The 26,789-nt window shown below is 32.7% G+C and overlaps 1 pseudogene; it reads right to left on the bottom strand.

Annotated features, from left to right (window-relative positions):
* Positions 1-154: 154 nt before the first annotated feature.
* Positions 155-26,700, bottom strand: LOC134276818 (methyltransferase-like protein 27; annotated as a pseudogene).
* Between the last annotated feature and the right edge of the window lie 89 nt (positions 26,701-26,789).

The raw sequence follows: 26,789 nt of genomic DNA, 5'->3' as shown, positions 1-26,789 counted from the left end.
GTATGTTTTATTTTGTCATTTGAATTATAGTAACCTTCCAATTACTGTATGATTGTTTTTCAAACTGCTATAAAACTTTTATTTTTTTAAAGCTATAACAGTGTATAAAGTTTCTGAATGTTTTGTTATTATTGTTTATATTTGTATAGTGTACCTGGTTTTGTGATTCGGATCAGTTCTATCAGTGCACCTGAAGGTATATGTCCACTTCCGAACCCTCCCAAACAAACAACACATGGGTATATACCTTTGAGTTATATATACAGTCACAAAGATAAACTCTTTTGACAATGTCATTTATATAAGATTTACATGTACATGTCACTTTGAGACAGTTTGAAGAAATTTTGATGATTATGTATTTTACCGTTACTGATGTTTGGAGATGGCTCTACATCCAGAAATTCGTAGAAAAACTTCAAGTGGATGTTTTTCGTCCGTGCTTTTTGAAGCATGTTTTCACTGGGATCCAAAGCATGCAGTTTTACGAAACCTTTCTTGACCAACTGTGAATTTGGTTTAAAAAAATTATTCAGAGCATGTAAGACATCGCCTGATCCAATACTTGAACCTAATAATTGTTTGACTCCAGTTATAAAGATGTGGGGAATAAATTAATCATTTTATCCACACACGTCTTTCACCTGTCCAATTGTACAATCGATACAATTATTTTAAAGACAAACAAGCTAAGCTTACTCTTTTATTAAAAATTGCTCACATTGACCATAGATTTTTTTTTAATCTAGGTTAAACTCAGTGGATGAATAAAATTTAAAATTTGACTGATTGATTGACGTTGCTTTACGTCCCATTCGTAAACTTTTCATTTATACAGAGACGTAACCATATATATATATATATATATATATATATATATATATATATATATATATATATATATATATATATATATATATATATATATGCGTGAAAAGAAGAAAACACTTGCTGTGGCCTTCAACTCGACATTTAAATATATCGATGACGTATTGTCAATTAACAATGGTAATATAAATTCCTTTCCTGGTGAGCTTGAAATTAAAGATACTACAGAGCCTGGCACATCTGTTTCATATTTGGATATTTTACTTGAAAAAGACGTTAATGGTAATCTAATAACCAAGCTCCATGATAAACGTGATGACTTGAACTTTTCTATCGACAACATCCCTTACTTATGCAGCAATATACCTTCATCACCTGCATACGGAATATATATATCTCAGCTGATTCGATACGCAAGTGCATGTACTACCTTTGAACAACTTCTAAAACGAGGTAAATTATTGACAACAAGTGGATGAAACAAGAATATCAGAAGTCTCGTTTAAAGTCATCATTTCGTAAGTTCTAGGGTCAATACAATGACCTTGTCAGCAAATTCAATTCATCATTGAGTCAAATGCTGATTTACGTATTTAAACTAATTCTTAGTCAACTATTTATACACTGAATTGACGACGGATTTTCCGTTATTTCCTAATCATTACAAGGGGCACAAGGCGGGTGCGACCAGTCGGCAGGGGATGCTCACTCTTCCATGGCATTTATCCTACATCTGATATTTTGGAGGTCTGCTCCTATTTTGTATTGTTTCATGGACTTTGATATTGAATACTAGTACATGTACTGTTCGTTATCTCCATATCTTTCATATTTCAAAAAACATTCTGACTGTACACACAAGCACACCAAGATTGATATTAAATAGATGCGAGGGTTTCTGACAGACAATATCTATGTATCCAACAATATGTTAGAATTTCCATGGTTACTAATTGCGCCACGTTATAAGCAGACCTTATGTTACCTCTTCAGCTTCCAATCCCGTGCCTGCTGCCACGTCTTAGATTTGAATCGTATCTTTGTTGCTTGGAAAGCTTCGGTCAGCGGCTTCAGCAGCGTACAGTGGCCCATTGTACCTACCAGGCTGCAGGTGCTGAAAGATGGAGAACCTTGAATCTGTTTTAAAAAGCACATACCTATTTTTTCTTACATGAATTTAAAATGCGACTTAAGGAGGTTCGATCCCGAGCTTTTGAGCAGATTTTGGTCTGGACCTTTATTTCTAAAAATCTGCATCATTTTTAAATTCTAACATTAAATAAGTGGATTCTACAAAGCAAATTTAACTATATTCAATGAAAAAACCGCGATTACATTCCATTCAAGTGGGATTAAGTCTGGAACTATTTTTGTGGCGGAAGGATTTTATAAAAAAAAATGATCAATATTTCCCTTATGAACTATATACAGTGCTGTTAATTTTAGATTCCTATTTTCCATGCTGGTTACACACAAAGCTGTTTTTTTTTCAGTGAAATATGTTATGCTATTTCTGAAATTATTGAATTATTTCTTATAAATTCATTCAGCGAATTGTGACAGATATAGTACATATATACTGAAAGTCCAGAAAAATTGATCCAAAATTGACACTATTTTTAGTAATATCTAAAAATTAACTTCATATACTCCCACTTTTGATGTTCTTTTCTGAATATCTTAGATAACTTTGATCTTTCTGCTTAAATTCAGCAAAAGTATAAGACTTTAAAGAATTTTCTTGCGTATTAAATTTTTAATGCCAGAAAATCACATTTTTTAAGTGCAGAAAGGTCAAATATTTGATTATGCAAAGCAATTACTTCAAATTGCTTCGCATTGCTTAGCAAAAAACTTTTACCAAATTACATTATTGGAATCAAATGTCTCAATTTGGTTGAAAATTTAATACCCGGTATATTTATGATCTTTGGTTAATATGACTGTACCAATAGAAAATATACAAAAGATTTTTTTCACTGTGGAACAATGAAATTCATTTCTAAGAAAGAAGAAGTCTCAATAAGCCATTATCTGTGGTCCCCGGTTACTCGTCAAATTTTAAACTTTCATTAAAAAGCTTAAAAAGTAAATTACATTGATCTCTTATGTCTGTAGTATATGCTCCAACGTTTAAAAATTTCAAATAATTGCAAAAAAGAACACGCAAACCTGTGTTTTGAAGGTGGGGTCCTTTGATTTTCATGAATATCAAAAGAAATACGTGACAGGTACCCACTTTAGAGCTTTCGTAAACATCGAGTGCAGATTTGTTCAAAGTCGACATCAAAATATAATGTGTATATTATATTTATACAGATTGTGTGAAAATATCTTTGTTGAACAACATTGCGCTCTATGTCTTCTACTTAAAAGTATCATGATTTTGAATCTGTTCGGTGAGTACATTTACATAGGATTAACCTCTTGTTGACCTGCTAAGAATAGATAATATGTCACGTGATTCCATTCCGCCACAGGTGAATACCTTTGGAAAGCGTGTTTTCTATAGGAAGCAAGTCAGTGACACAATCTTGTAGCTCGTATTTGAAAAGTGCAGACACCAGCTTTTATTTTTTAAAATAAAAAAAGACTCTCTATAGACTTCGATGAATATCACTTATGTTAAACTTTGACGATTTTCCGGGAGTCCCGGACATTTTGTAATTCTCATGCACGTAATCGCAATATTCCTGTTCATTGCGAAAATTAAAGCACACGCGTAGATGTATATAAATACACATTTAATCAATTTCTTGCGAAAAAGAAACAAAATATTATAAGCAGAAAATACCAAAGACGTAATAATTTCTTCACATTTAATCACTGTCTAAACAAAATTAATGCACTCGCATACTGACCACTTCAATATTCAAAGCAACTTTATACTCTTGTCACGTTTTTGGATGCTAGCTGAATGCATATAAATTTTTTTATATAAACTCGGGAAAACTTCGAATGCATTTATAATCGATAAGTAAATCGGAATATTCATTGCAGAATTTACAGCGAAGTTAAGAAATATATATACATGTCAGGCAGATAGTATCTGGGGAAGGGGTGACCCATTCTTTTAAGGGATAAATCTTGAGTTCTTCCCACCCCCACTCCCCAAAAAACACTTTCATACGCCTTTACGCTGCTACAATATGAATAAACACACATTAATGTTGAAGTTTAATTTTTCAAATAAAAAAATGAGTATTGTTTAACTCCTAATTCTACATTAATCGTTTTCAAGTTTGGAAAAGGATTTCCTCGATCTTTTTCTTTTGCTTTTTCAAATTCACGTTTCTTGTTTTCTTTTTCTCAGCCCCCCCCCCCCCTTTTACAAGAGAATGGTAGTGTATGTCTGTGTGTATTTACCGTTAATTATTCCGACTTAACTCAATATGAGTTAAGTCCCGTTATGGAGACAAATAGAGATAATAAGTTCAGGGGAGATAACTCTCACTCAAATGCACTGACTTCATTTAGTCACATCCATTACGCATGTGCATTTGCTCTTCCTTTCCATCTTCCGTCAGCCATTGAAGCTCAGCATCGAGTTTAGTCTCAACAATATTCATCTTCATATTGTGTTCCTTTGATCATCCAACGTCGGAAATATGAACATAATCAGGGCAAATTGATCCTGGACTAAGGGCCCATCCATATTACCCGATTTGTGAATATTATCATAGCATATCTAAAGTATCAACATCCCCAACGACGATATTAACCACGTGTGCAGCAACCACCGCAGTAGATGAACTCTTGTTTGAGAACATGACCTCAGTGTATTAATACATTGGTGAAAACGAAACCAACTTTTCGTTGTTATTAAAACCAACGTTTACAAATGGTGCCCACATACATTGGACATTACCAATAGCCACCATGCAGTGATCACGTGCCTCTTGGATCCGCCACGACATAGATCGGTGTCACATATCATCGGGTTCGGACTGCAAAATATTCCATCCATCATGGATTCCGTGTAAACAAATGTGTCGGTAAAATTGTTTTAATTTTTAAGTGCAGCGAGGAACTTGGCTGTGAATGAACCTTAAGAAAGACATTTTCTGCGAATTCAACCATAGTGGCATTTATCACTTTGTTAATTTAATTGTTAATATTTACTTGCCATTTAATTGAATTAATTGTGCATCAATCAGCTCATCTCTTGACAGTCTTGTTGTAACACTTGTGCTTGTCTTGATATATGCCATTTATTCAATGTTTATTTATTTATTTTTGCATTGACATCACATCGATCATCACCACCATTGTTTGTGCCTCCATGTTGTACACTGGTTGAGAAATATCTTTGAAGAAAGAGTCACAGATCTGACCATATATGGCAAGAAATTGGTACTGTGTTTTTAGGTGATACTTTTGTACCCTAGGGTACACCTCTATTTATCCTTTACCAATAAGGTTACAATTAGGGTACAGTACAAAACCATTGGAAAATGAAAGTAGAAAATTTCTGAAAGACTATCAATGTAGCCGGGTTACAATGGGTACAGTGGTTACTTATTAATATGATTCAGTGGTCAGTTGGTGGTTACTTATTAATATGATTCACAATAATAACACCTTTTCTACTTTTATCCTAAAACTATTTGATTTTAGAATTTAAACAGGGTACGGAGGGAACTATATGCCTACAAAATCACAACAATTGACATTTTCATAAGTTGAAGTTATGATCATGACCTAATGGCTTCAAAGGTCTACATTACAAAAAACAACCATGTAGGTATTTTTAAAGAGGGTATAAGTCAGCTTCTTACCTTAATTTTGATTATAATAGTCCTGATTCTTGAAGTTATAATTGGCTACGCTGATAATTATATTCCAGACTTGAGCATTGCATGACACACCTGATACTGTATTACCTATCGCAAATGATTTACCTGTACCCCCACTCTGTCTGACAAACACAAACTCTACTAACAGTACCTGATGGTGTGTACTATACACAAACTGATCAAATCATTGTGATCATGTAAGATTGGGTGATCATTTACTTCCATTTCAGGCCAGACTAATTTTTAAATTACCCTATACACTGTATTTATCTTATCCAATTCAATTTTGATTCGCAAATTAAAGTTATATAGTAATTTCCAAACAAGTTTAGCAAAACTTTATTAATATATTTGTAAATAGTACTAGTACTTTGAACAGATCATTTAATACCTTTTTTTAACAAAAGTATATACCATGGGTACATTGGGTAGCTAGATCCCTGCTATCATGGGCTGGTAGATTTGAGATTTTTACCAGCACAGAGATTTTTTTTTTTTTTATTTAAGCCCCTCCCATCACCATGAATATTATATATGTCACTTATCTGTTAAAAATCTGCATTGCAAAACTCAGATGCTTTAAAATATTATTTTCAAAATTAACATAGTTCAATACTTTATAAATAAAAGACCATGAACAATGAAATTGAATCAAAATCTTTTTCAAAATCGATTAAACCCAACAATCCTGGTATATTTTTAGCTTCTGTATATGCCATATTAAATCATAAATAAATGTGGTGTTTTCACCAAAATATCTTCCTTTTAGGAATTCAGTGTGAGTGTCTGAAATCAAAAGACCCAGAGTATATTTTATTCTGTAATTTAGTAGAGTTATGGTCTCCAATTTTTCAAAAATTGTCTGGGTTTATTCCCATTGGATATACATGAAATTATCCCTAGTCTTTGTGAAATAGGAATTTCTTTTTCTTTTTGACAATATAATATACAATTTGTAGCTCACATAATGTATGAAGACTTTAAGATCACTCCAGAAATTTTTTTTAAAAATTCAGTTGTGAATTAAGCTTTACCATCACTTCCAGGAGATTTATCATTCTTCATATTTTTTAAAACTTGTAAAACTTCATTTTCTTCAATATCTTTTTCTTAATCAAAGAGGTGGTTTTATCTAATTTTGGAATTTCAGTTGAGTTAATATTTCTTTTAAATCAATATCAATCAGTTTATAATCTAGTGTATTAGAATATAAATCTTGATAAAACTTTTTGACTTGGTTCAAAATTTCTGATTGCACATGATCATATATAAGGCGACATTTTTTTTATTTCTTGGTTTAAGGATCCACCGACCTGATTTTTTTTTAAAGTCTCCTGAATTGAAGTACTTTGGATAAGAGGAAATTATTTTTCTTTTTTTTTTTAAATTAAAATCAATTCTAGATCAGGTTTGGCATAGGACATTTATATGTTCTTTCAATGTAGCTCTAAAATATATGGCAGTATATACACGTACCCCAGTAATACATGCATATAAATCTGTGAAAATTTTGATAATCTAGATTTAAGGATCAAATGGTATATAAACATTGGGTTTGGGAAATGTTTTACAGCAGAATTATAAAGTTGCAAAATCAAGTATGCTAGGAAAAGCCAGTAAAATTTTTAGGTAGCAGCTAGTTTAAATGCATGTAAACAGAGAAAGAAATTAAGAGAAATATAACAGACTTGTACAAGTTTTTTTTCAATGGATGGCACTGTAGGTTTTCCATCCCAATTTTTCTGATCAGAGCTGCATGCAGTCTTGCAGCTACATGTAACGAGCAGGTGAATTTAGGTGTTAGTTTTTATATATGGCATGCATTTTATTCTTTTGCCAATTAACATAGGTATCATAAAAAGAAGAGAATATAATTAGAAAATAGAAGGAAAGAAGAGAAATTTACAAGTATTTTGAATTCAAAAGCATCATGCCTCTGCATGGCCTCTGATTTGTTAATAATTTTTATACAAGTTTCTTAGATCATGATTTATAACATGTATATATCATGTGATCATGAAAAATACTGCATAATTTTTTGGTAATGAACACACAGAAATTTTGACAATAAATATTAATTAAATTAAAAAGAAAAAAAGTTAACAATACTTTTATAAATAAAGTTCATCTACTTTTTGGGGATTACTTTAGGATATGAGCTAATTTTATATTTACAGCAAATAATGACATATAGAGGCAGTTGTGCAAAAAAGAAAATTATTGATGAAATATGTTGTGGAGGGGTGGGGGTCAACTGAAATGCTGTTGTATGTGCACTGTATAAATCAGATCTAAGGTAGAATCTGAGGAAGATCAGGTGATAATCCACCTGGTATACACGTACCTATGAAGTCACATGTTTATTGTTCTCCTGGCCAGGTGTCAAACTGTAAAACCTTCCAATTTGCATAGAATATACAAGAAATATACAGTTCTTTTGTCTTGCCAGGAAAGATGTGAAAAGTAAAAGGGGTCTTTCAATTTGCAATGAGGTAGATTTGTTTGGAGGAGATAGGGTTCACAATTACTTTGAACCAGATTTTGGTCTACATTGCATGTACATTTTTTTCACAATTTCCCCATTTGGAATAAAGGTTTTGAATAAGAAATTAAAAAAAATATATTGATTCATTTGTTAAATTTATAAAGTATGTGACCCCCTTCCTTACTACAGCATGTAACACTGGCACTTGATGTTTTAAACCTATTTTCATAAAGAAGAAATCCACCATGTATTATACAAAGTAACTGGAATATTTTTATAAAAATTAATGAAGTTTAAAACATCAAGCACCTATGACATGAAAATAACATTTTATTACAATTTAAGTTTTACAAAAAAATATATACATATAAAATGATGTGGCATTCTTCCTTAAGCCAGAACATGTAAAATAACAAAAAAAAAAACAAAAAAAAAACAAGAGTGAGCGATGTTCATGTGATATGCATATCAGTATTGTACATATATGTCCACCAATAATGACAGTTTACAAACATAAGAATTTAAGTTATTAATAACACCCCCCCAAAAAAGTGAAAAATTCCTTATTTTTTTTGAGACTTAAATGAATTAAAACTTAATTAAATTTTGGTGGGAATTGATGGGTTTGTATTGTTAGAACTTTATACAATATTAGATATTTATATCAGTGACTCCATGTCTCCTTCTCCACTTTTTTCTTTAAGACAGGAAACAAGAACTTATAAATATAGCCAAACAAAACATAGAGAGAAAGAGAGGAAAATTATTTTTTTATTAAGATATCCAATCAAACTCAAATAAGACTGTGTTTTACAAAATGTTTTAGCTAGGTTTCAAAATACTGAGAAAGAAATGAATAAAAACTGCTAAAAATCTATAGAGGTACTGTGAGCAATGAGCTCAATAAATGATACCCCCCCCCTCACATATGAATATATTGGCAGTATCCATTTTTTGCTCTGGAAAATCCAAAATATATGTCAGATCAAAAAGTGAAATAATAGGTGCCCAATGGGATTATGTAATAAAGATTCTGTGAATTTTCACTAAATTTCCTTCAGTGGTATGAGAGGAGTTGCGGATAAGAGATGGGTACCCATGCAAAAGCGTAACAGATGGACGGACTACTATATATACCCTAGCTCCCTCTTTTCAAGCAGTGGGGGGGGGATATAATAAACATAATTCCCATATTGGATTGGTGCAAACCTAAATTTACAATCCCCACTGTATTTCTACTATAATTGTTCAGGCACTGTGTGCATGCTTTTGAAATCATGATGAAAATGCCAGGGGCCTGTTTCACAAAGCCTACTTAGGACTAAGTTATATCTTAGGAAGGAACTTTTTCCTATGTCATTACTTATTTGTTTCACTAACATCGTCTTATCTTAAGATATTTCTAAGTTATGTCGTAACTTTAGGAAAGGTTAATCAATGACTTAGGAAAAACCTAAATATTTCAACTGCGTATCCAAAATTTCTTATGGAGAGAGAGAATGTGTTTGGGGAGAGAAAATTCAATGAACTACAAGTAAGGATGTGTCAACCAAACCCGCAAAAAATTTGAAATTTTAATATCTTTTAAATGAAATAAGATTTTTAATTAATTTTTGTGTGAATTGCTATTAAAATATATAAGTCATAATATTATAGAGAAAATAATAACTTCAAATCTGTGTCTAAGTACCTTTAACATAGAATTTGAAAAATGATAATTTAGATAAATGGAAGCACTTGTTAGTGTTATTTATATAGATGTGTGGTTGAATCTAATTTCCTCTAATATGTTATTATTGAGGGGACACAAACAAAACATTATTATTAAGCCATCCCCCGGTGCTCCTCCACGGTAATGAGATTACAACCAGTTGTGCTCTGACCGCTTAAAACAATGTTTAGCTGTGCATGAAATTTCAATAAATTTCCTTTATTATCTTCTTCTTTTAGCATTTTCATATCTGTAGTCATGAATTTGGGATTTTTTCTGGCATAACAATCTTATTTTATATATGTGACACAGCAAAACAACTAACTGGGAGGTCAACATTACCAAATTAAGTTCTACATTGCCAAAAATTTCAACTCATTACCGCTACATTCTGTCAGATTTTCGACCGATCATTACCGCTACATTTTTCCGGCAAAAAACAACTCATTACCGCTACATACTGAATCAGCCAAAAACAACTCATTACCAGTTTACCACTTAATATCGATTTAGCCAGGTATAGTTCGGTTTACATGAGTTAAATTCTAATCAACATAATTAATTCACTCACTATCTAATCAGAATGAGTACATATACATATATAACTCTGCAGTCGGAATTTAATTATTTAGCGTCATCTGAACATTATGGCCACTATTGAGAAGTTTGTTTCAAATCGAGGGAATTGCGGACAACTTATTGATTTTTTACAGAAAAAATAAGACTTTCAAAAACTCAAAATTGTGGAGATGCGTTCTAGCAGCAAACTTCGCAAGTTAAAACATTCTTCTGTTCAAGTCCTTTGAAAGTGGGGATAATCCCCCGATCCCATACCATAACTCTTTTGGTCTAATATAAGGAGACTTCTTATTTTGGCTGAAAACATCTGATCAATTGAAAGGTCAAGATTATCAATTTATACATTACGTGGGTATAAATTTCTGATCAGTTAATTTTCATGACACTGAAGTAATTTAATTCATATTTCAAGAAGCTTTTAGGTTTTTGCAATGTAATGTTATACAACTCGCCCCAACTATCTATCGTGACCCGACCCACCCTACCCTAAGGGGTCTAGATTTGAACAATTTAGAATCTACACTACCCCAGGATGCTTCCACATAAGTTTCAGCTTTTCTGACCCATTGGTTCTTGAGAATATGATTTTTTAATGGCTTTCAGCTCAGCTGAGCTAAAATGGCAAAAAACCCAGTCTCTTCAAAACTTAATTCCTGTACAAAAGTTCAAGGCGGAATAAGGCACGGCTTGGGCTTGGCTAAGACATGGCATCCGCATGGGATTTTAAAAAGACGCGTGGGTTCTGCATGTCCAAGACACAGACACAGCTTCTGTGTCTGAAAGTGAGGAATCCTTACTCACAGAAACCCGTGTGGAGGCACAGAATCCGTGTCCCAGGTAGAGGGTTTTTAACTCAGGCGGGTTTTGTTTAAAACTATTTATTTATATATCTCATGACTTTTTTATTGAGCATGCTCAATCATAACTTCCTTTATTTGAATATGAAATTGGGGAGATTCATGGTCTTGAGTTAAGAATGTGTCTTTTTTACTCTAGTTAAAGAATATTAAACTAATAGATGTTTAAGTTGGAATTGTATATATGTCAGTCTGGGATAATTTCATCACTAAATTGAACTAAATGCAGTAAGTGTAATCTAGGATAAATAAGTCAATTTTTCAATTTTCATGATCTTCCTGTATTGCCTATGAACATGATGAAAGCTAGAGTTTAGGTTCATTTGAATGACTTTCACTAATCCTTTATAGTTTATATTTTGTGACATCACTGTTTTAGTGAAAGTTTTATTTTAACTAAATTCTTTCTCAGATTGTGCAAACTTAGCTACTAGATTAAATTACAATTGAATATTGCACATTATCATTAAAATCTTAATTCAAAACTAAGCATGGATTGTAACTGCATAATAAAGTTAATCTTTAACAGAAAGTAAATGGACATATTCATGTAAGATTTTTAACTTTCAAAATTCTAAAACTAAGCAGTAATGTAAAGCAATGGGAGGTTTGTTTGGTTTCAGTCACCATTTTGGCATCCATAGTTACATCTGGGGATTTTCTAAAGGCCATGACCTAGATCTAAACAAATAATGCACAGACCCTGTGATGCCGTATATGGTATACGGCACGGCTTTTTTGACACGGGTTTCCAAAATCATATTCACATTTCCATGCCGGTGACAAGATTTATCGTTCCATTATCGCCCTTGAAAATATTTTTTAATGAAACAAGATATTAATTAAATGTTTATAAACAATACTGCATCTGAAATTTCTGTACAATTAAAAGAATAATACTTTAAGAGATAGAGATTTCTCAATTTACACTGTTTAAAGGAACTGAGTATAAATGTTTTAAGTAAATTATTATAAATAATTAATGTATATACATGTACTAGCAATAGAAACTATTTGAAAATCAACATCTGTACCATAGAATAAGTTTGATTGAGTTGTCTATCATAATGGTTCCCATGAATGAAACTTGTAAACTCTGACATGACAATTCACTGAATTTCACGACAAAAATATAAAGAAAGTCATCTCTCATATCAGTAGAGTTATCTCTCTTATCAGAGGGATATTCCACCTTAAAATGATGTTTTAGGGTAACCGGTCAATGTACAAATGTATATTACATTGCTCATACATTGGTTAGTCTGTCGTCTATGGGTCAATGTTTGTTTGAACATGGACCGACGATTGGCTGATGTCTGTTGCCTGCCATTCAACCCCCAACAACAACAGATTCAATGGACACTTGATCGGCCATACATCAGCCAATCTTTGCATTTAAGATGTGTTAATGATGGATTGCCGAAGAGGAAGTATGTGGGGCATTGTTGGAGACATTGCTGATTTTTGGGAGTTGATTATATCAACGAGTCTATGTCAGTGGTCCAAAACAGGAAGTGCAACTGACAAACAGCCGCCAAGGAAAATGAGCATTGCGAATAAGAAAATAGTTCCTCATTAAACTTACTATGAAGAAATTAAAATTCTTGACAATATAGTCCACAATCACTCTGTATTCAACTTTAGTCTGTCATTTTACTTTCCTATTAAGCATCTGTCACCTAAATACTCATACCGATTCCGATATGTATTCATACATTGTGCATGTATTCTAATTTTAAGACAGGAAATTCCCTACTAACAAAGCGTCTGCAATATGATGAGAAAACATGATGGTACATGTATTCTGGTGGTTAAAAACAGAAAGTTTTGATACAGTATATTAAGACATAAAACAATGAGCCTAATAATCAGATGTACTATAAAATTAAAAGTCAAATTGGAATACACAGAACAAAACTTCATGTCTAGGTTAGCTGTTTTGTTTACATTTCATGTGTCTGTGTGCACCTGACTCAGGCTGATTGATAACTCAGCGGGCATTGTGTGCTTGCGAATCTCTAATATGTGTAAAGCTTAATTTAGATAAGATCTCCCCACTGCTGCAGAAGTGACCTATACTGCATGGATTAATATTACTTCTCGCCTTTTACTTTTGTGTCCAGAATGATAGTAAATGAAAGTATAAAAAGGGTGATTTTTATATGCGTAATATATGAAGCTTGCTATAATTTCTTTTGTTTGTGGAAAGTTGTACAGCTATATACAGTATAGTGAAAGTCAGTTGGCGTGATGACTGTTTGACTAAGCAAGATAAAGAGTGGAAATAGATTATTGCAAATTGTTGGCACATTGAGTATTTTAAGGACGTGGATGGATGTTGGCGTATCTAATTTCCCTCTAACACAGATTTGTGTAATACTAGTGCATACACATTTTTTTTTTGGGGGGGGGGGGAGGCCAAATTCACACGTAAATTATGTTTTGTGGTTTAACAAATATCTCGCTGGAATTTTAATTAGAATTCACGGAAATCGGTCTCAAAAATATAAAATGTTAAATTTAAAAATGAAATATACCAGGCAAAAAGGCATAATTAATATGTCATCATCGAACGAGTTCTATTAAGTATGAAATACACCAATCTGTTACATCACATACTACATGAACTATACTTATATTCACATTTTTGAAAATCATTGAACTTATTTTATTGTATGTATATGAAATTTTGGGGTTTTAACCATTTACAAAAAATATATACTCGTATATATAATAAAAAAATATTAGAAAACACCCTAGCTATTAATGAATTTTTTTTCAGAATTTACTCCTGCTCAATCTGTGAAAAAAAATTCAACTGATTTTTTTAAACTCAATACCCGGTGTGTATAAATCTGTTACTAATTTTGCTGCAGTAAATGTAATTTCTGAATCTGATAGATTAACCCTACACTTAGACATTATACTATCGATGATAAATTGTTGATATGGGCTTGATATATGCGTTATTCATTTTCTCTCAAATTTGTCTTGAATGTCATTGTCATCCTTAAACATCTTTTTATCTTAGATACTGAAAGTTCAAAACACTGTATCTTCATCAAAGATAAGGACGACGACTGTGAGAAAAAAAGATTAATTTAACAAGATTTCGCATATCATTCCAAATTACTGTAGATCAAAAATTTTCGAAAAATCTTATTTTCGCTATAGATAGTCATTACATTTAACTATTTATTTGCATGACAATTTTTTTTTTACAAATTGTGGTTATTGTTATTGCTGTACGGAGTACTTATATATGTGCGAGAGAGAACACTGTCTCGCTTAGTTACGCGGAAATAAATTTCTAATAAAAAGTGATTTACAGTAGAACAAAACCATACCACTTGTCTTTGGCTCTGTAGGATCACGAAATCCACTTATGCATTTGCTCCTCACATATCTCAATCAAGAAGCATTTAAGGTAGGTCGCGGGTTTACTGCATAAAAATTCTTACGAGAAAACATATCCTGAAAATTTGATATAATGTTCCTCAGAATTTACAGCGTATTATCTGCAATTTTTATAAAATTTGCCTACATAGTTTTAATGCTATATAACTATAAACGCGGTATTATTATTAGTACATTTTTTACGCTTTACTGTTGAAATATATGGAAAAATGACGTTTTTAAGCCAATTTTGTGAAAATAGTTTCTTTTAAAAAGGTTGGATAACTTTTTAAAGACGTAGACGAATTAGTCAGAAATTTCAAAATGTCAAGATGAAGTAAAATCAAAACTATTGATATAAAAAAATCAATATGTCTTCTCGCTAGATTTTTCGCTAAATAATTTCAAAGTTTCCTTTTATATTGCTGAAATGTTGCATTAATGGCGTTATTTATGTCTACAACGTCATTTGTTGAAAGAAGTAACGTTTACCGTACGAATATAAATATTTTGACATTTAGAATATGCAAGATCTAAAAAAGGTCATAGACGCGAAATTTAATTTTATTTATCATTTAACTTATCGCGAAAATATATTAGGATGACCAGCAACTTATTTTCACTAGTGAAATTCATATTCTGATCACAGAGTCAGAATGAACGATATAAACATTCCTCGGGCATGAGAATGAACATGCAGCGACAACACCGCGAGTGATAAAATATTAGTTCCTGTATTTTTGGGAAATTCATGGTGAAAAGGATTTCAGGCATAACACATAAATTTGATCGCTTTATTAAAAAAAAAAAAACGGTAAAGAAAACACTTCCAGATACTGGGGAAATTGGCCGGAGGGGGGGGGGGGGGGGGGTGTTACTTGCATTTTTCTTTCTATATTAGACGCAAGCTAGTATATGGGCCTACCTCTTAAACATTTGTTAATTTCGAATTCTCTTAATCAAATTTCCATACACAAAATGTAAAATACATATACTTGCATTGAGCTTTTGCACTAAGACTAGAGCTTTTGTTTTAAAACTTTTAATTATAGAAAAAAAGATATTTGTAAATTGTTTACAGTGTCATATACGTCTTACAGTTCAGGCCCAGGGATCATGAAGCATCTTAAGCATAAGACATTTTTCTGTTGTACTAAAAATAAATGTTGTGGAAGTCAAACAAGCCAAAATCAAACTGTTTCCCAATATTGTCTAACAAAAGAGTTGTTATTTGCAAAATTAGAGAATTATTCAATAAATAATAAATATTTTACAGAAGATTGGAATTTTGACGTAAGTCTAAGTTTGTTTCATGATCCCGGGGCCAGGTGTTTGTATAAATTTGGATTTTGAATGCATTTCACAATTTATTAGCTAGTAGAACAAGGCGACTACATGAGATTTAAATACATAATAACAAAACAATACTTAATAATAATGATGATAAGAAGAAGAAAAAAAGAGGGAAATACATCATGTATTAAATTTAATGCGTTTTTAGTGTTGAGGATTGATTCCATCCTGAAAATTATACGCATATTTTCGCCCCGGCTTTGATTGGAAGTCATGATGCAATACGCATGTTCCCCCGAGTTGCAAATAACGTGCGTGAATACAACCCCTCAAGTTTTCCGGTTAAACAATTTTATTTATGAAAACTTTCTTTCTGCATACCATAACTTTCACACTGACTTATTCTGATTGACTTTTAGCAGTTTAGTAATACATTATAAATTATTCCTTTCATTCGGTATTATATTTTTCCTAGGGCATTACATATAATCACATCAGAGTTCAGACTGAGATTTAATTATAAAACATGTACGAGGTTTACGTACAATAGCATGCACTTTGTTTTAATCTACTTGATACGTAAAGACTTGAAGTCATTCGCAGAGAATTAAGCGGGAAACAACGCAACGTTGCCTTTGTGACGTAACTGACGTCATAATCAAATGTGCACAAAATAGGCGCTCGAATCGTCGAAATTGTGTACCAAAATTGATGACAAAAGCAAACCCGCGACCTACCTTAATAATAAGTATAATTTGGAAAGTGGGCAAGGTTACACACATCGAATTCAGGTTCGAATCCCACCGAAAGACTTGGAGACCGGTCTTTCGGATGAGACCGTATAAACGAAGGTCCCTAGCTGGTCGCAGTAAAGACCCATCTCTGCTCAATGGGTGCCAAGTATAAATAAAAAAAAATTGCAGCTCTCCACCGGCAAGTGGTGGCATATCCATATAAGTCAAAAATTCTCGAGAGGGACGTTAAACAATATAAATCAATCAATCATACATCGAATTAATTTAATAATCAACTCCCATCAGTACTTTCAGTACTTTGATTAACTACAACTTACCAGTATTTTCTACCAATGACCCCCATCGCTTCACCTAATGACATGGGTCTCTCATAGTATACCTTATCACTGGATAATGTGACCAAAAGGGCTAGCCAATCATATCGATAATTAAGGATAACATAACTTGGGGCAGTTTACGCTTCATAAACCGTGAAGTGGTTTATAAAAAAGCATAAAATGCCCAAGTTATGTTATATCGTATAACAAAAGTTGAAATAAGCTTCATTCCTTATAATTTAATTTCAATGTAGATAATGAGACAATTTTTCCATTAATTTCCTTCGGAAATGGGCTTCAAATATCGCATATTTTAAAGAGTAATAAATTTTTGACGTAACTCATTGAGACGTACGCAAGTTATGTTATACAAAATGTATAAAACCGTTTAACCGATCAAATGACGTTACAACTAGAATTAAATTGTTTCAATATATTACAATACAATGACAAAATAATCGTATCGCTATACGATTTTGTAATATTGATGCTTAGATTAAGGAATTTTGTCATTAAATGTAAAAATGGACTAAAGAAAGTTTGTAATTAAGCCAAACAGTAAGACAGAAGTTGTTTTGTGGGAACATTCCATAGCTTATCATGGTTATGTACATTCTGCATGTAAAGTAAATTAAAGTAAATATAATAAGAAAATTCCAGATAAATGACATTGAAAATATTGCAATACATATCGAAATACAGTAAAAAATATCGCAATATATCGGAATATGAAATCCCGGGCCAATACCCAGCTCTAGTGACCAATATTAAAAGTACACCTTTTTTGTTAACTAAACCCAATGCCAACTGAGTTGCTGGTGTAAAGGCAAATAATGATCAGGAGTCAATTTTCAAGTGATTCAAAAATCTCCTAAAACCTTGTATCCATTAATTTTAATTTTAACTTAGAAAATTTCAGCCTTCTAAACCCTTGTATCCATTTCTTATAGTGTTGTAACCTGTTGTACCCATGTGTACCCTTTGTACCCACTGTACCCTGAACATCAGCTCCATTATTTTAATTTTAACTTAGAAAATTTCAGCCTTCTAAACCCTTGTATCCATTTCTTATAGTGTTGTAACCTGCTGTACCCATGTGTACCCTTTGTACCCACTGTACCCTGAACAACAGCTCCATTATTTTAATTTTAACTTAGAAAATTTCAGCCTTCTCAACCCTTGTATCCATTTCTTATAGTGTTGTAACCTGCTGTACCCATGTGTACCCTTTGTACCCACTGTACCCTGAACATCAGCTCCATTATTTTAATTTTAACTTAGAAAATTTCAGCTGTCTAAACCCTTGTATCCATTTCTTAAAGTGTTGTAACCTGCTGTACCCATGTGTGCCCTTTGTACCCACTGTACCCTGAACATCAGCTCCATAATATTAATTTTAACTTAGAAAATTTCAGCCTTTTAAACCCTTGTATCCATTTCTTACAATGTTGTAACCTGCTGTACCCATGTGTACCCTTTGTACCCACTGTACCCTGAACATCAGCTCCATTATTTTAATTTTAACTTAGAAAATTTCAGCCTTCTAAACCCTTGTATCCATTTCTTATAGTGTTGTAACCTGCTGTACCCATGTGTACCCTTTGTACCCACTGTACCCTGAACATCAGCTCCATTATTTTAATTTTAACTTAGAAAATTTCAGCTGTCTAAACCCTTGTATCCATTCTTATAGTGTTGTAACCTGCTGTACCCATGTGTACCCTTTGTACCCACTGTCCCTGAACATCAGCTCCATTATTTTAATTTTAACTTAGAAAATTTCAGCCTTCTTAACCCTTGTATCCATTTCTTATAGTGTTGTAACCTGCTGTACCCATGTGTACCCTTTGTACCCACTGTACCCTGAACATCAGCTCCATTATTTTGATTTGAACTTAGAAAATTTCAGCTGTCTAAACCCTTGTATCCATTCTTATAGTGTTGTAACCTGCTGTACCCATGTGTACCCTTTGTACCCACTGTACCCTGAACATCAGCTCCATAATATTAATTTGAACTTAGAAAATTTAAGCCTTTTAAACCCTTGTATCCATTTCTTACAATGTTGTAACCTGCTGTACCCATGTGTACCCTTTGTACCCACTGTACCCTGAACAACAGCTCCATTATTTTTATTTTAACTTAGAAAATTTCAGCCTTCTAAACCCTTGTATCCATTTCTTATAGTGTTGTAACCTGCTGTACCCATGTGTACCCTTTGTACCCACTGTACCCTGAACATCAGCTCCATTATTTTAATTTTAACTTAGAAAATTTCAGCCTTCTAAACCCTTGTATCCATTTCTTTCAATGTTGTAACCTGCTGTACCCATGTGTACCCTTTGTACCCACTGTACCCTGAGCATTCCCTTCAATATTTTTAATTTTAACTTAGAAAATTTCAGCCTTTTAAACCCTTGTATCCATTTCTTTCAATGTTGTAACCTGCTGTACCCATGTGTACCCTTTGTACCCACTGTACCCTGAACATCAGCTCCATTATTTTAATTTTAACTTAGAAAATTTAAGCCTTCTAAACCCTTGTATCCATTTCTTTCAATGTTGTAACCTGCTGTACCCATGTGTACCCTTTGTACCCACTGTACCCTGAGCATTCCCTTCAATATTTTTAATTTTAACTTAGAAAATTTCAGCCTTTTAAACCCTTGTATCCATTTCTTTCAATGTTGTAACCTGCTGTACCCATGTGTACCCTTTGTACCCACTGTACCCTGAACATCGGCTCCATTATTTTAATTTTAACTTAGAAAATTTCAGCCTTCTTAACCCTTGTATCCATTTCTTATAGTGTTGTAACCTGCTGTACCCATGTGTACCCTTTGTACCCACTGTACCCTAAACATTCCCTTCAATATTTTTAATTTTACTTATACAGATTTTACAGTCTTCCTTTCACTGGGAAGCATCTACTTTCGTTTTCAGTAGGAATAAATAGTGTACCCTTTTTGTAACCTTTTCTCTATACATTTAATAAGGGTGTACCCTAGGGTACAAAAGTATCACCTAAAAACGCAGTACCAATTTCTTGCCATATCTAGATCTGACAGGGAGTGTGAGAGTTGAGGGTAAGCTATGGCTAATTGAGAAGGGAACCATCTACAGATCACGTTCATATACCATAGATTTGGTAAGATTGTGTTTAGCAAGTTTGTGTATATTGTGATGTCTATTTGTGTTGTAAACAGAATTTCATTTGGAAACTAGGAATTGAAATGTTTATAGTGAAAAGTAAAGTATTTTATGATGATGAATTTGCATAATATAATGCATGAAATGTTATTTTACGATCCTTAAAAGTTACGAGGAAAATGGAATGATTTCCTTGAGCAAAATATTCAGTGTCGAGCGTTTGTAAGTGCATGCTCCTTGGGTGTTCAAAGACGTTTTACTTTAGGAAAAATTTTCATCTATAAACTCCATTGAATTGTCAGTCAGTAGGTAACAAAAATAAATTAATAACTAAATAGATAATATAAGAAATAAATAAAATCTAATTAATGAATTAATAATAATAAAAAATAATAAATAAATAGTGTGGGAAACTACAACATTTCAACAAACTTGTCAGGAAATAGGAATTCCAATTAACGCAGATTAAGATTGAAAGCCCAACCACTTATTCAAAATAAAATAAATTCTAAGGATTCCTTAGACTCTTAGAAACTACCTAAACATTTCAACAAAATTGTCAGGAAATAAAAAAATTCCAATTAAATCAGTTTAAAATTGTAGGCCACACATCGTATTATAATAACATAAAATAGATAAACGAATAAATAAGTTTCAAGGATTCCTTAGTGTGTTAGAAACTACATGTACCTAAACACTAACAAACTTGTCAGGAAATAGAAATTTCAATTAATCCAGCTTTCAATCCCTTGTTTTAGATTACCGATAATTGACACACATACAAATGGAAACAAATAGGGAGGATTTAGATGCACGGGATTGACACACGCGCTGTAATGGGATAAAGGGATCGTATGGCATTGTTTACAAAACTTCTCTATTTTGCCATTGTTCAGATGTCACAATACATTTTAAATAATATTTTTCTAAATAGTAAATAACAACTGCAGATAGACAACAATAATCGTATATTATAATACATTTAACCAGGACAGGAACAAAAATAAATTCAGGAAATAAAAAATTCCAATTTAATCAGTTTAAAATTGTAGGCCACATATTGTATTTAACATAAAATAGATAAAACGAATAAATAAGTTTCAACGATTCCTTAGGTGTTAGAAACTACATGTACCTAAACACTAACAAACTTGTCAGGAAATAGAAATTTCAATTAATTCAGGTTAAAATTAAGGCCCAACCACTAATTTAACATTTCTTGATCTAGTTCAAAAGTTCCACAAGCCAAGTGGAAGTTCAAGTTCAAGTTATTCATTCAAACCCTATAAATGGTACATGACGTTCAACAATATATGTACAATATATACAAAAAATGATATACAAGATACACGTGAAATGGCAGAATTAATTTCCATATGAGTAATAAACATATAGTTGTGCCAAAACATATTCATCCCAGAGCACATTTGTAAAAAGTTAAAATTTGTTTAGCTGATTATTGTCAATTTCAATAAGCCCACCTTTCAAATGCAGTATTGTTCAATGCTGTGGCATTTGTCATTCAATTTTCGTTAAACAGTTTTATCAGGAAGTTTTATCAGGAAGTGTGGCATGTAGCTGAAGATTTCACAATGCAGCTTTAGCCCATAATTTAAAAAATTATGTTTATAATATAATAATAAATAAATAGACAATTATATATAAATAAATAATTAATTGATTTAAAATGCAGCTTTAGCAAAAGCATAATTATACATGTATATATATCTTCCACATTTTGTCAAACCAAGAAACATCTTCATTATTTAAAATACTTCACAGCTACTTGTCAATTAGACCCAACATTCCACGTTCAGTTTTTGCTTAATTTGGCGTGAAGTCTTCTCGTCATTCCATTACTTTAATGCTACAGATATTTATTTCATTTCTTGGCTCTGACACTAAAACATTTAAGGGTAATACTCTTAGAATTGGGGGGTGCTACACACTTGAATTTATCAGGCTGGTCTGAAGATTATATAAAGATTAAAGGGAGATGGAAGTCCATGCATTTCAGATTTTCATTCAATTTTGGTCAGACACAGTCACACTTGACAGTCACACTTGACAACACCTTTTTACTGTTTTTAAATTTATTCTAAGTTTGCAGGCACTTCTGTCATTGTATGGGTTATTGCATCATCTTTAATAGTATTATGCAAAAAATCACACATTCATCAATTTAGATAATGCGAATCGGACTTCGAACAATACAACATCCATATCAGATGGTTTGGTCAACAAGGAATGACCTGGAAAAAGGTCCCACCATTCAAATATTCGAACTCTGGTGTCATAATACAACAACCCACATGTCATAATGATACATTGTGGGTAATAGTATTGGTTCCATGTCCCTTTGCCATCTACAAAAGTTTATGAAATTGACTGTCTTGTTTTCAATTATGTTTAATACCAAGGTTAAAATTTATTGGGTCACAAATGCTGACAAGAAATTATTTCAGGCCCATGTTGTCACACAAGGTTTGCATTAGGATATATAGCTCATTATATTGGTTCATTGCTACAAGGGGTGGGGGTATAGTCACTACCCCAATATTCAACAGGGCTCATCAATCCAGAGGGTGTTCACCTTTCCCATATAGCACATTCTACCATTATTCTCTATACCATTCAGTGTGACATAATCAAAATAATTTGTCAAAATTTGCAGTGCTACCTACCATTTCCATTTAGTTATTGAGCATTACATATATTATTGATCTTTGCAACTATTGTTCTATTGAACTATTGAACAGTTATTGATCATTACATAATTGATCTTTGCAACTATTGATCTATTGAAAAGTTATTGATCATTACATATTTACATATATTATTGATCTTCGTAAAAAATTTCCCTAGTTCTACGGTATACTGCATATATATCAAGCAGTAATTAATTTTACATAATTGTAATAAGTAGCAGTTTTGTCATGGTGTGGGCAAAATTTGCCGCATGTGGCGGATGTCTTCACATGCTGCGCTTTATTAGCTCCCATGTGAAGACATATGGCCGAATTTTGCTAGAAGCTCGCTGCTGATCCTGTTATCTTCCAGGGCCAGTGGCCAATAATTGAGCTTCCGTCATTGTGCCATTGCTATTGATTCTACGTCATATACTATTGATAAAGTCGACGTAGACCATTGTCTTTGTAATACATTGCTACCTGCTCATTGCAATTCATTTATCATTGAATATCATTGTATATCATTCAATATCATTGCATATTATTGAATAACATTGCATATCAATGCATATCATTGAATATCATTGTACCCATTGTGTAAATACATGTATACACTTTGCGTACATCATTGATTGAATATCATTGTTTATCATTGAATATCATTGTACCCATTGTGTATTAATTATTCAATATACACTTTGTGTACATCATTGAATTGATACTTTATGTACATCATTGTAGAGATACCTTGTGTACATCATTGTATTCATTGTATTGCTGATTGATTTGACTATTGATTATATTGATGATTGATTTTGACTATTGATTGTATTGATGATTGATTTGACTATTAATCAATAAAGCCATGACAAAAACTGCCAACCATTCTTAATCTATTTTGTCGACATAATCCGACTTAACTCAATATGAGTTAAGTCCCGTTATGGAGACAAATAGAGATAAAAAGTTCAGGGGAGATAACTCTCACTCAAATGCACTGACTTCATTTAGTCACATCCATTACGCATGTGCATTTGCTCTTCCTTTCCATCTTCCGTCAGCCATTGAAGCTCAGCATCCCACCCACCTCTCCCAATTTACAAGATTTTGATGAATTGTTCTCTTGTGCCAACAAAATGTTGCTGCTGTCTTTGATTTCCTTTTTCAGTTAACATCCATTCTCTTGGCTACCAGCAGAAGAATCCGTTACATCCATTCCTTTGGCTACCAGCAGAAGAATCCATTACATCCATTCCCTTGTCCTCAAGCAGAAGAATCCATTTCCGCCGTCCTTGGCTACCAGCGATAGGACCCGTAACCTCACTTCCCTTGGATACCAAAAGGACCTATTAGCGTCATGGCTTTGTTACGTCTCATTGAAATGCAAAGTATATGGTCTTCTTACAGGCTGTTTTTTAATGCTGAATCGAATTTTGCTAGAAGCTCGCTGCTGATCCTGTTATCTTCCAGGGCCAGTGGCCAATAATTGAGCTTCCGTCATTGTGCCATTGCTATTGATTCTACGTCATATACTATTGATAAAGTCGACGTAGACCATTGTCTTTGTAATACATTGCTACCTGCTCATTGCAATTCATTTATCATTGAATATCATTGTATATCATTCAATATCATTGCATATTATTGAATAACATTGCATATCAATGCATATCATTGAATATCATTGTACCCATTGTGTAAATACATGTATACACTTTGCGTACATCATTGATTGAATATCATTGTTTATCATTGAATATCATTGTACCCATTGTGTATTAATTATTCAATATACACTTTGTGTACATCATTGAATTGATACTTTATGTACATCATTGTAGAGATACCTTGTGTACATCATTGTATTCATTGTATTGCTGATTGATTTGACTATTGATTATATTGATGATTGATTTTGACTATTGATTGTATTGATGATTGATTTGACTATTAATCAATAAAGCCATGACAAAAACTGCCAACCATTCTTAATCTATTTTGTCGACATAATCCGACTTAACTCAATATGAGTTAAGTCCCGTTATGGAGACAAATAGAGATAAAAAGTTCAGGGGAGATAACTCTCACTCAAATGCACTGACTTCATTTAGTCACATCCATTACGCATGTGCATTTGCTCTTCCTTTCCATCTTCCGTCAGCCATTGAAGCTCAGCATCCCACCCACCTCTCCCAATTTACAAGATTTTGATGAATTGTTCTCTTGTGCCAACAAAATGTTGCTGCTGTCTTTGATTTCCTTTTTCAGTTAACATCCATTCTCTTGGCTACCAGCAGAAGAATCCGTTACATCCATTCCTTTGGCTACCAGCAGAAGAATCCATTACATCCATTCCCTTGTCCTCAAGCAGAAGAATCCATTTCCGCCGTCCTTGGCTACCAGCGATAGGACCCGTAACCTCACTTCCCTTGGATACCAAAAGGACCTATTAGCGTCATGGCTTTGTTACGTCTCATTGAAATGCAAAGTATATGGTCTTCTTACAGGCTGTTTTTTAATGCTGAATCGAATTTTGCTAGAAGCTCGCTGCTGATCCTGTTATCTTCCAGGGCCAGTGGCCAATAATTGAGCTTCCGTCATTGTGCCATTGCTATTGATTCTACGTCATATACTATTGATAAAGTCGACGTAGACCATTGTCTTTGTAATACATTGCTACCTGCTCATTGCAATTCATTTATCATTGAATATCATTGTATATCATTCAATATCATTGCATATTATTGAATAACATTGCATATCAATGCATATCATTGAATATCATTGTACCCATTGTGTAAATACATGTATACACTTTGCGTACATCATTGATTGAATATCATTGTTTATCATTGAATATCATTGTACCCATTGTGTATTAATTATTCAATATACACTTTGTGTACATCATTGAATTGATACTTTATGTACATCATTGTAGAGATACCTTGTGTACATCATTGTATTCATTGTATTGATGATTGATTTGACTATTGATTATATTGATGATTGATTTTGACTATTGATTGTATTGATGATTGATTTGACTATTAATCAATAAAGCCATGACAAAAACTGCCAACCATTCTTAATCTATTTTGTCGACATAATATGCAATCGCCTGTGCTTTTCAAACAATCATATAAAAGAAAATTATTGTAGTGGGTAAAATATATTGACATTTTATTCAACAATGATAGATTTTAAAAAATTATTGCGATTAGGGGGATTTTTAAAACCCCGACAAAAATACCACAAGAACTAAAAAAGACTCCTGCCCACCCCAAGTTAAGAAGAATACGAATGATGCAAAATAAAATTTAAACGTATTGAAGATTATTATTATCCATCGTATATTGTTTAATATTTCTTATCTCACGCTACAATTCATCGGTGTTATTCCTTTATATAATACCTAATTTAAATGTCTCCGCCCATTTGTATCTAATAGAGGAACCGTACTCTGTTCAAAAGAAAATGTCCCGGAAATTGTGTGTTCAGTAGGTGTTGTAAATTGGCTTGTATTTCTTGATATTCCATTATTTATTAATAATGATTGCACAAAATGTTAATTAGAAATACTTTGTTATACACAATGAAACTAAAACTAATACCGTATCCTCATGTATATTCTGTAAAATAAGGGCAAAAAAGGGACCACGCTACTATACTTAAGTGGAAAACTCCTTTGTTCATGTAAAAAAGTTACCGTTTCGTAATCTTCCCAGTTGTTGTAGTAATCGATGTCTTGTTGTTTACTTAGACCTCCAGAGAAAACTCGGGCGTTGGCTTCAAAGGCCTTTTTGTCTTCATGGTCCATATCCTGGAATTTTTCATATAATTTTCAGAATCAATATATACATTTCAAATGAGAAATACTTCATACCATATACTATATTGGCCGCTTTCTGCAGCCTTTTCTAAATTGTTAT

Source organism: Saccostrea cucullata, unplaced genomic scaffold, assembly GCF_032062105.1.
Source record: "Saccostrea cucullata isolate Sc308-1 unplaced genomic scaffold, CSIRO_AGI_Scuc_v1 ctg6845, whole genome shotgun sequence".
NCBI lineage: Eukaryota > Metazoa > Mollusca > Bivalvia > Ostreida > Ostreidae > Saccostrea > Saccostrea cuccullata.
This window is presented reverse-complemented; position numbering and strand designations above follow the sequence as displayed.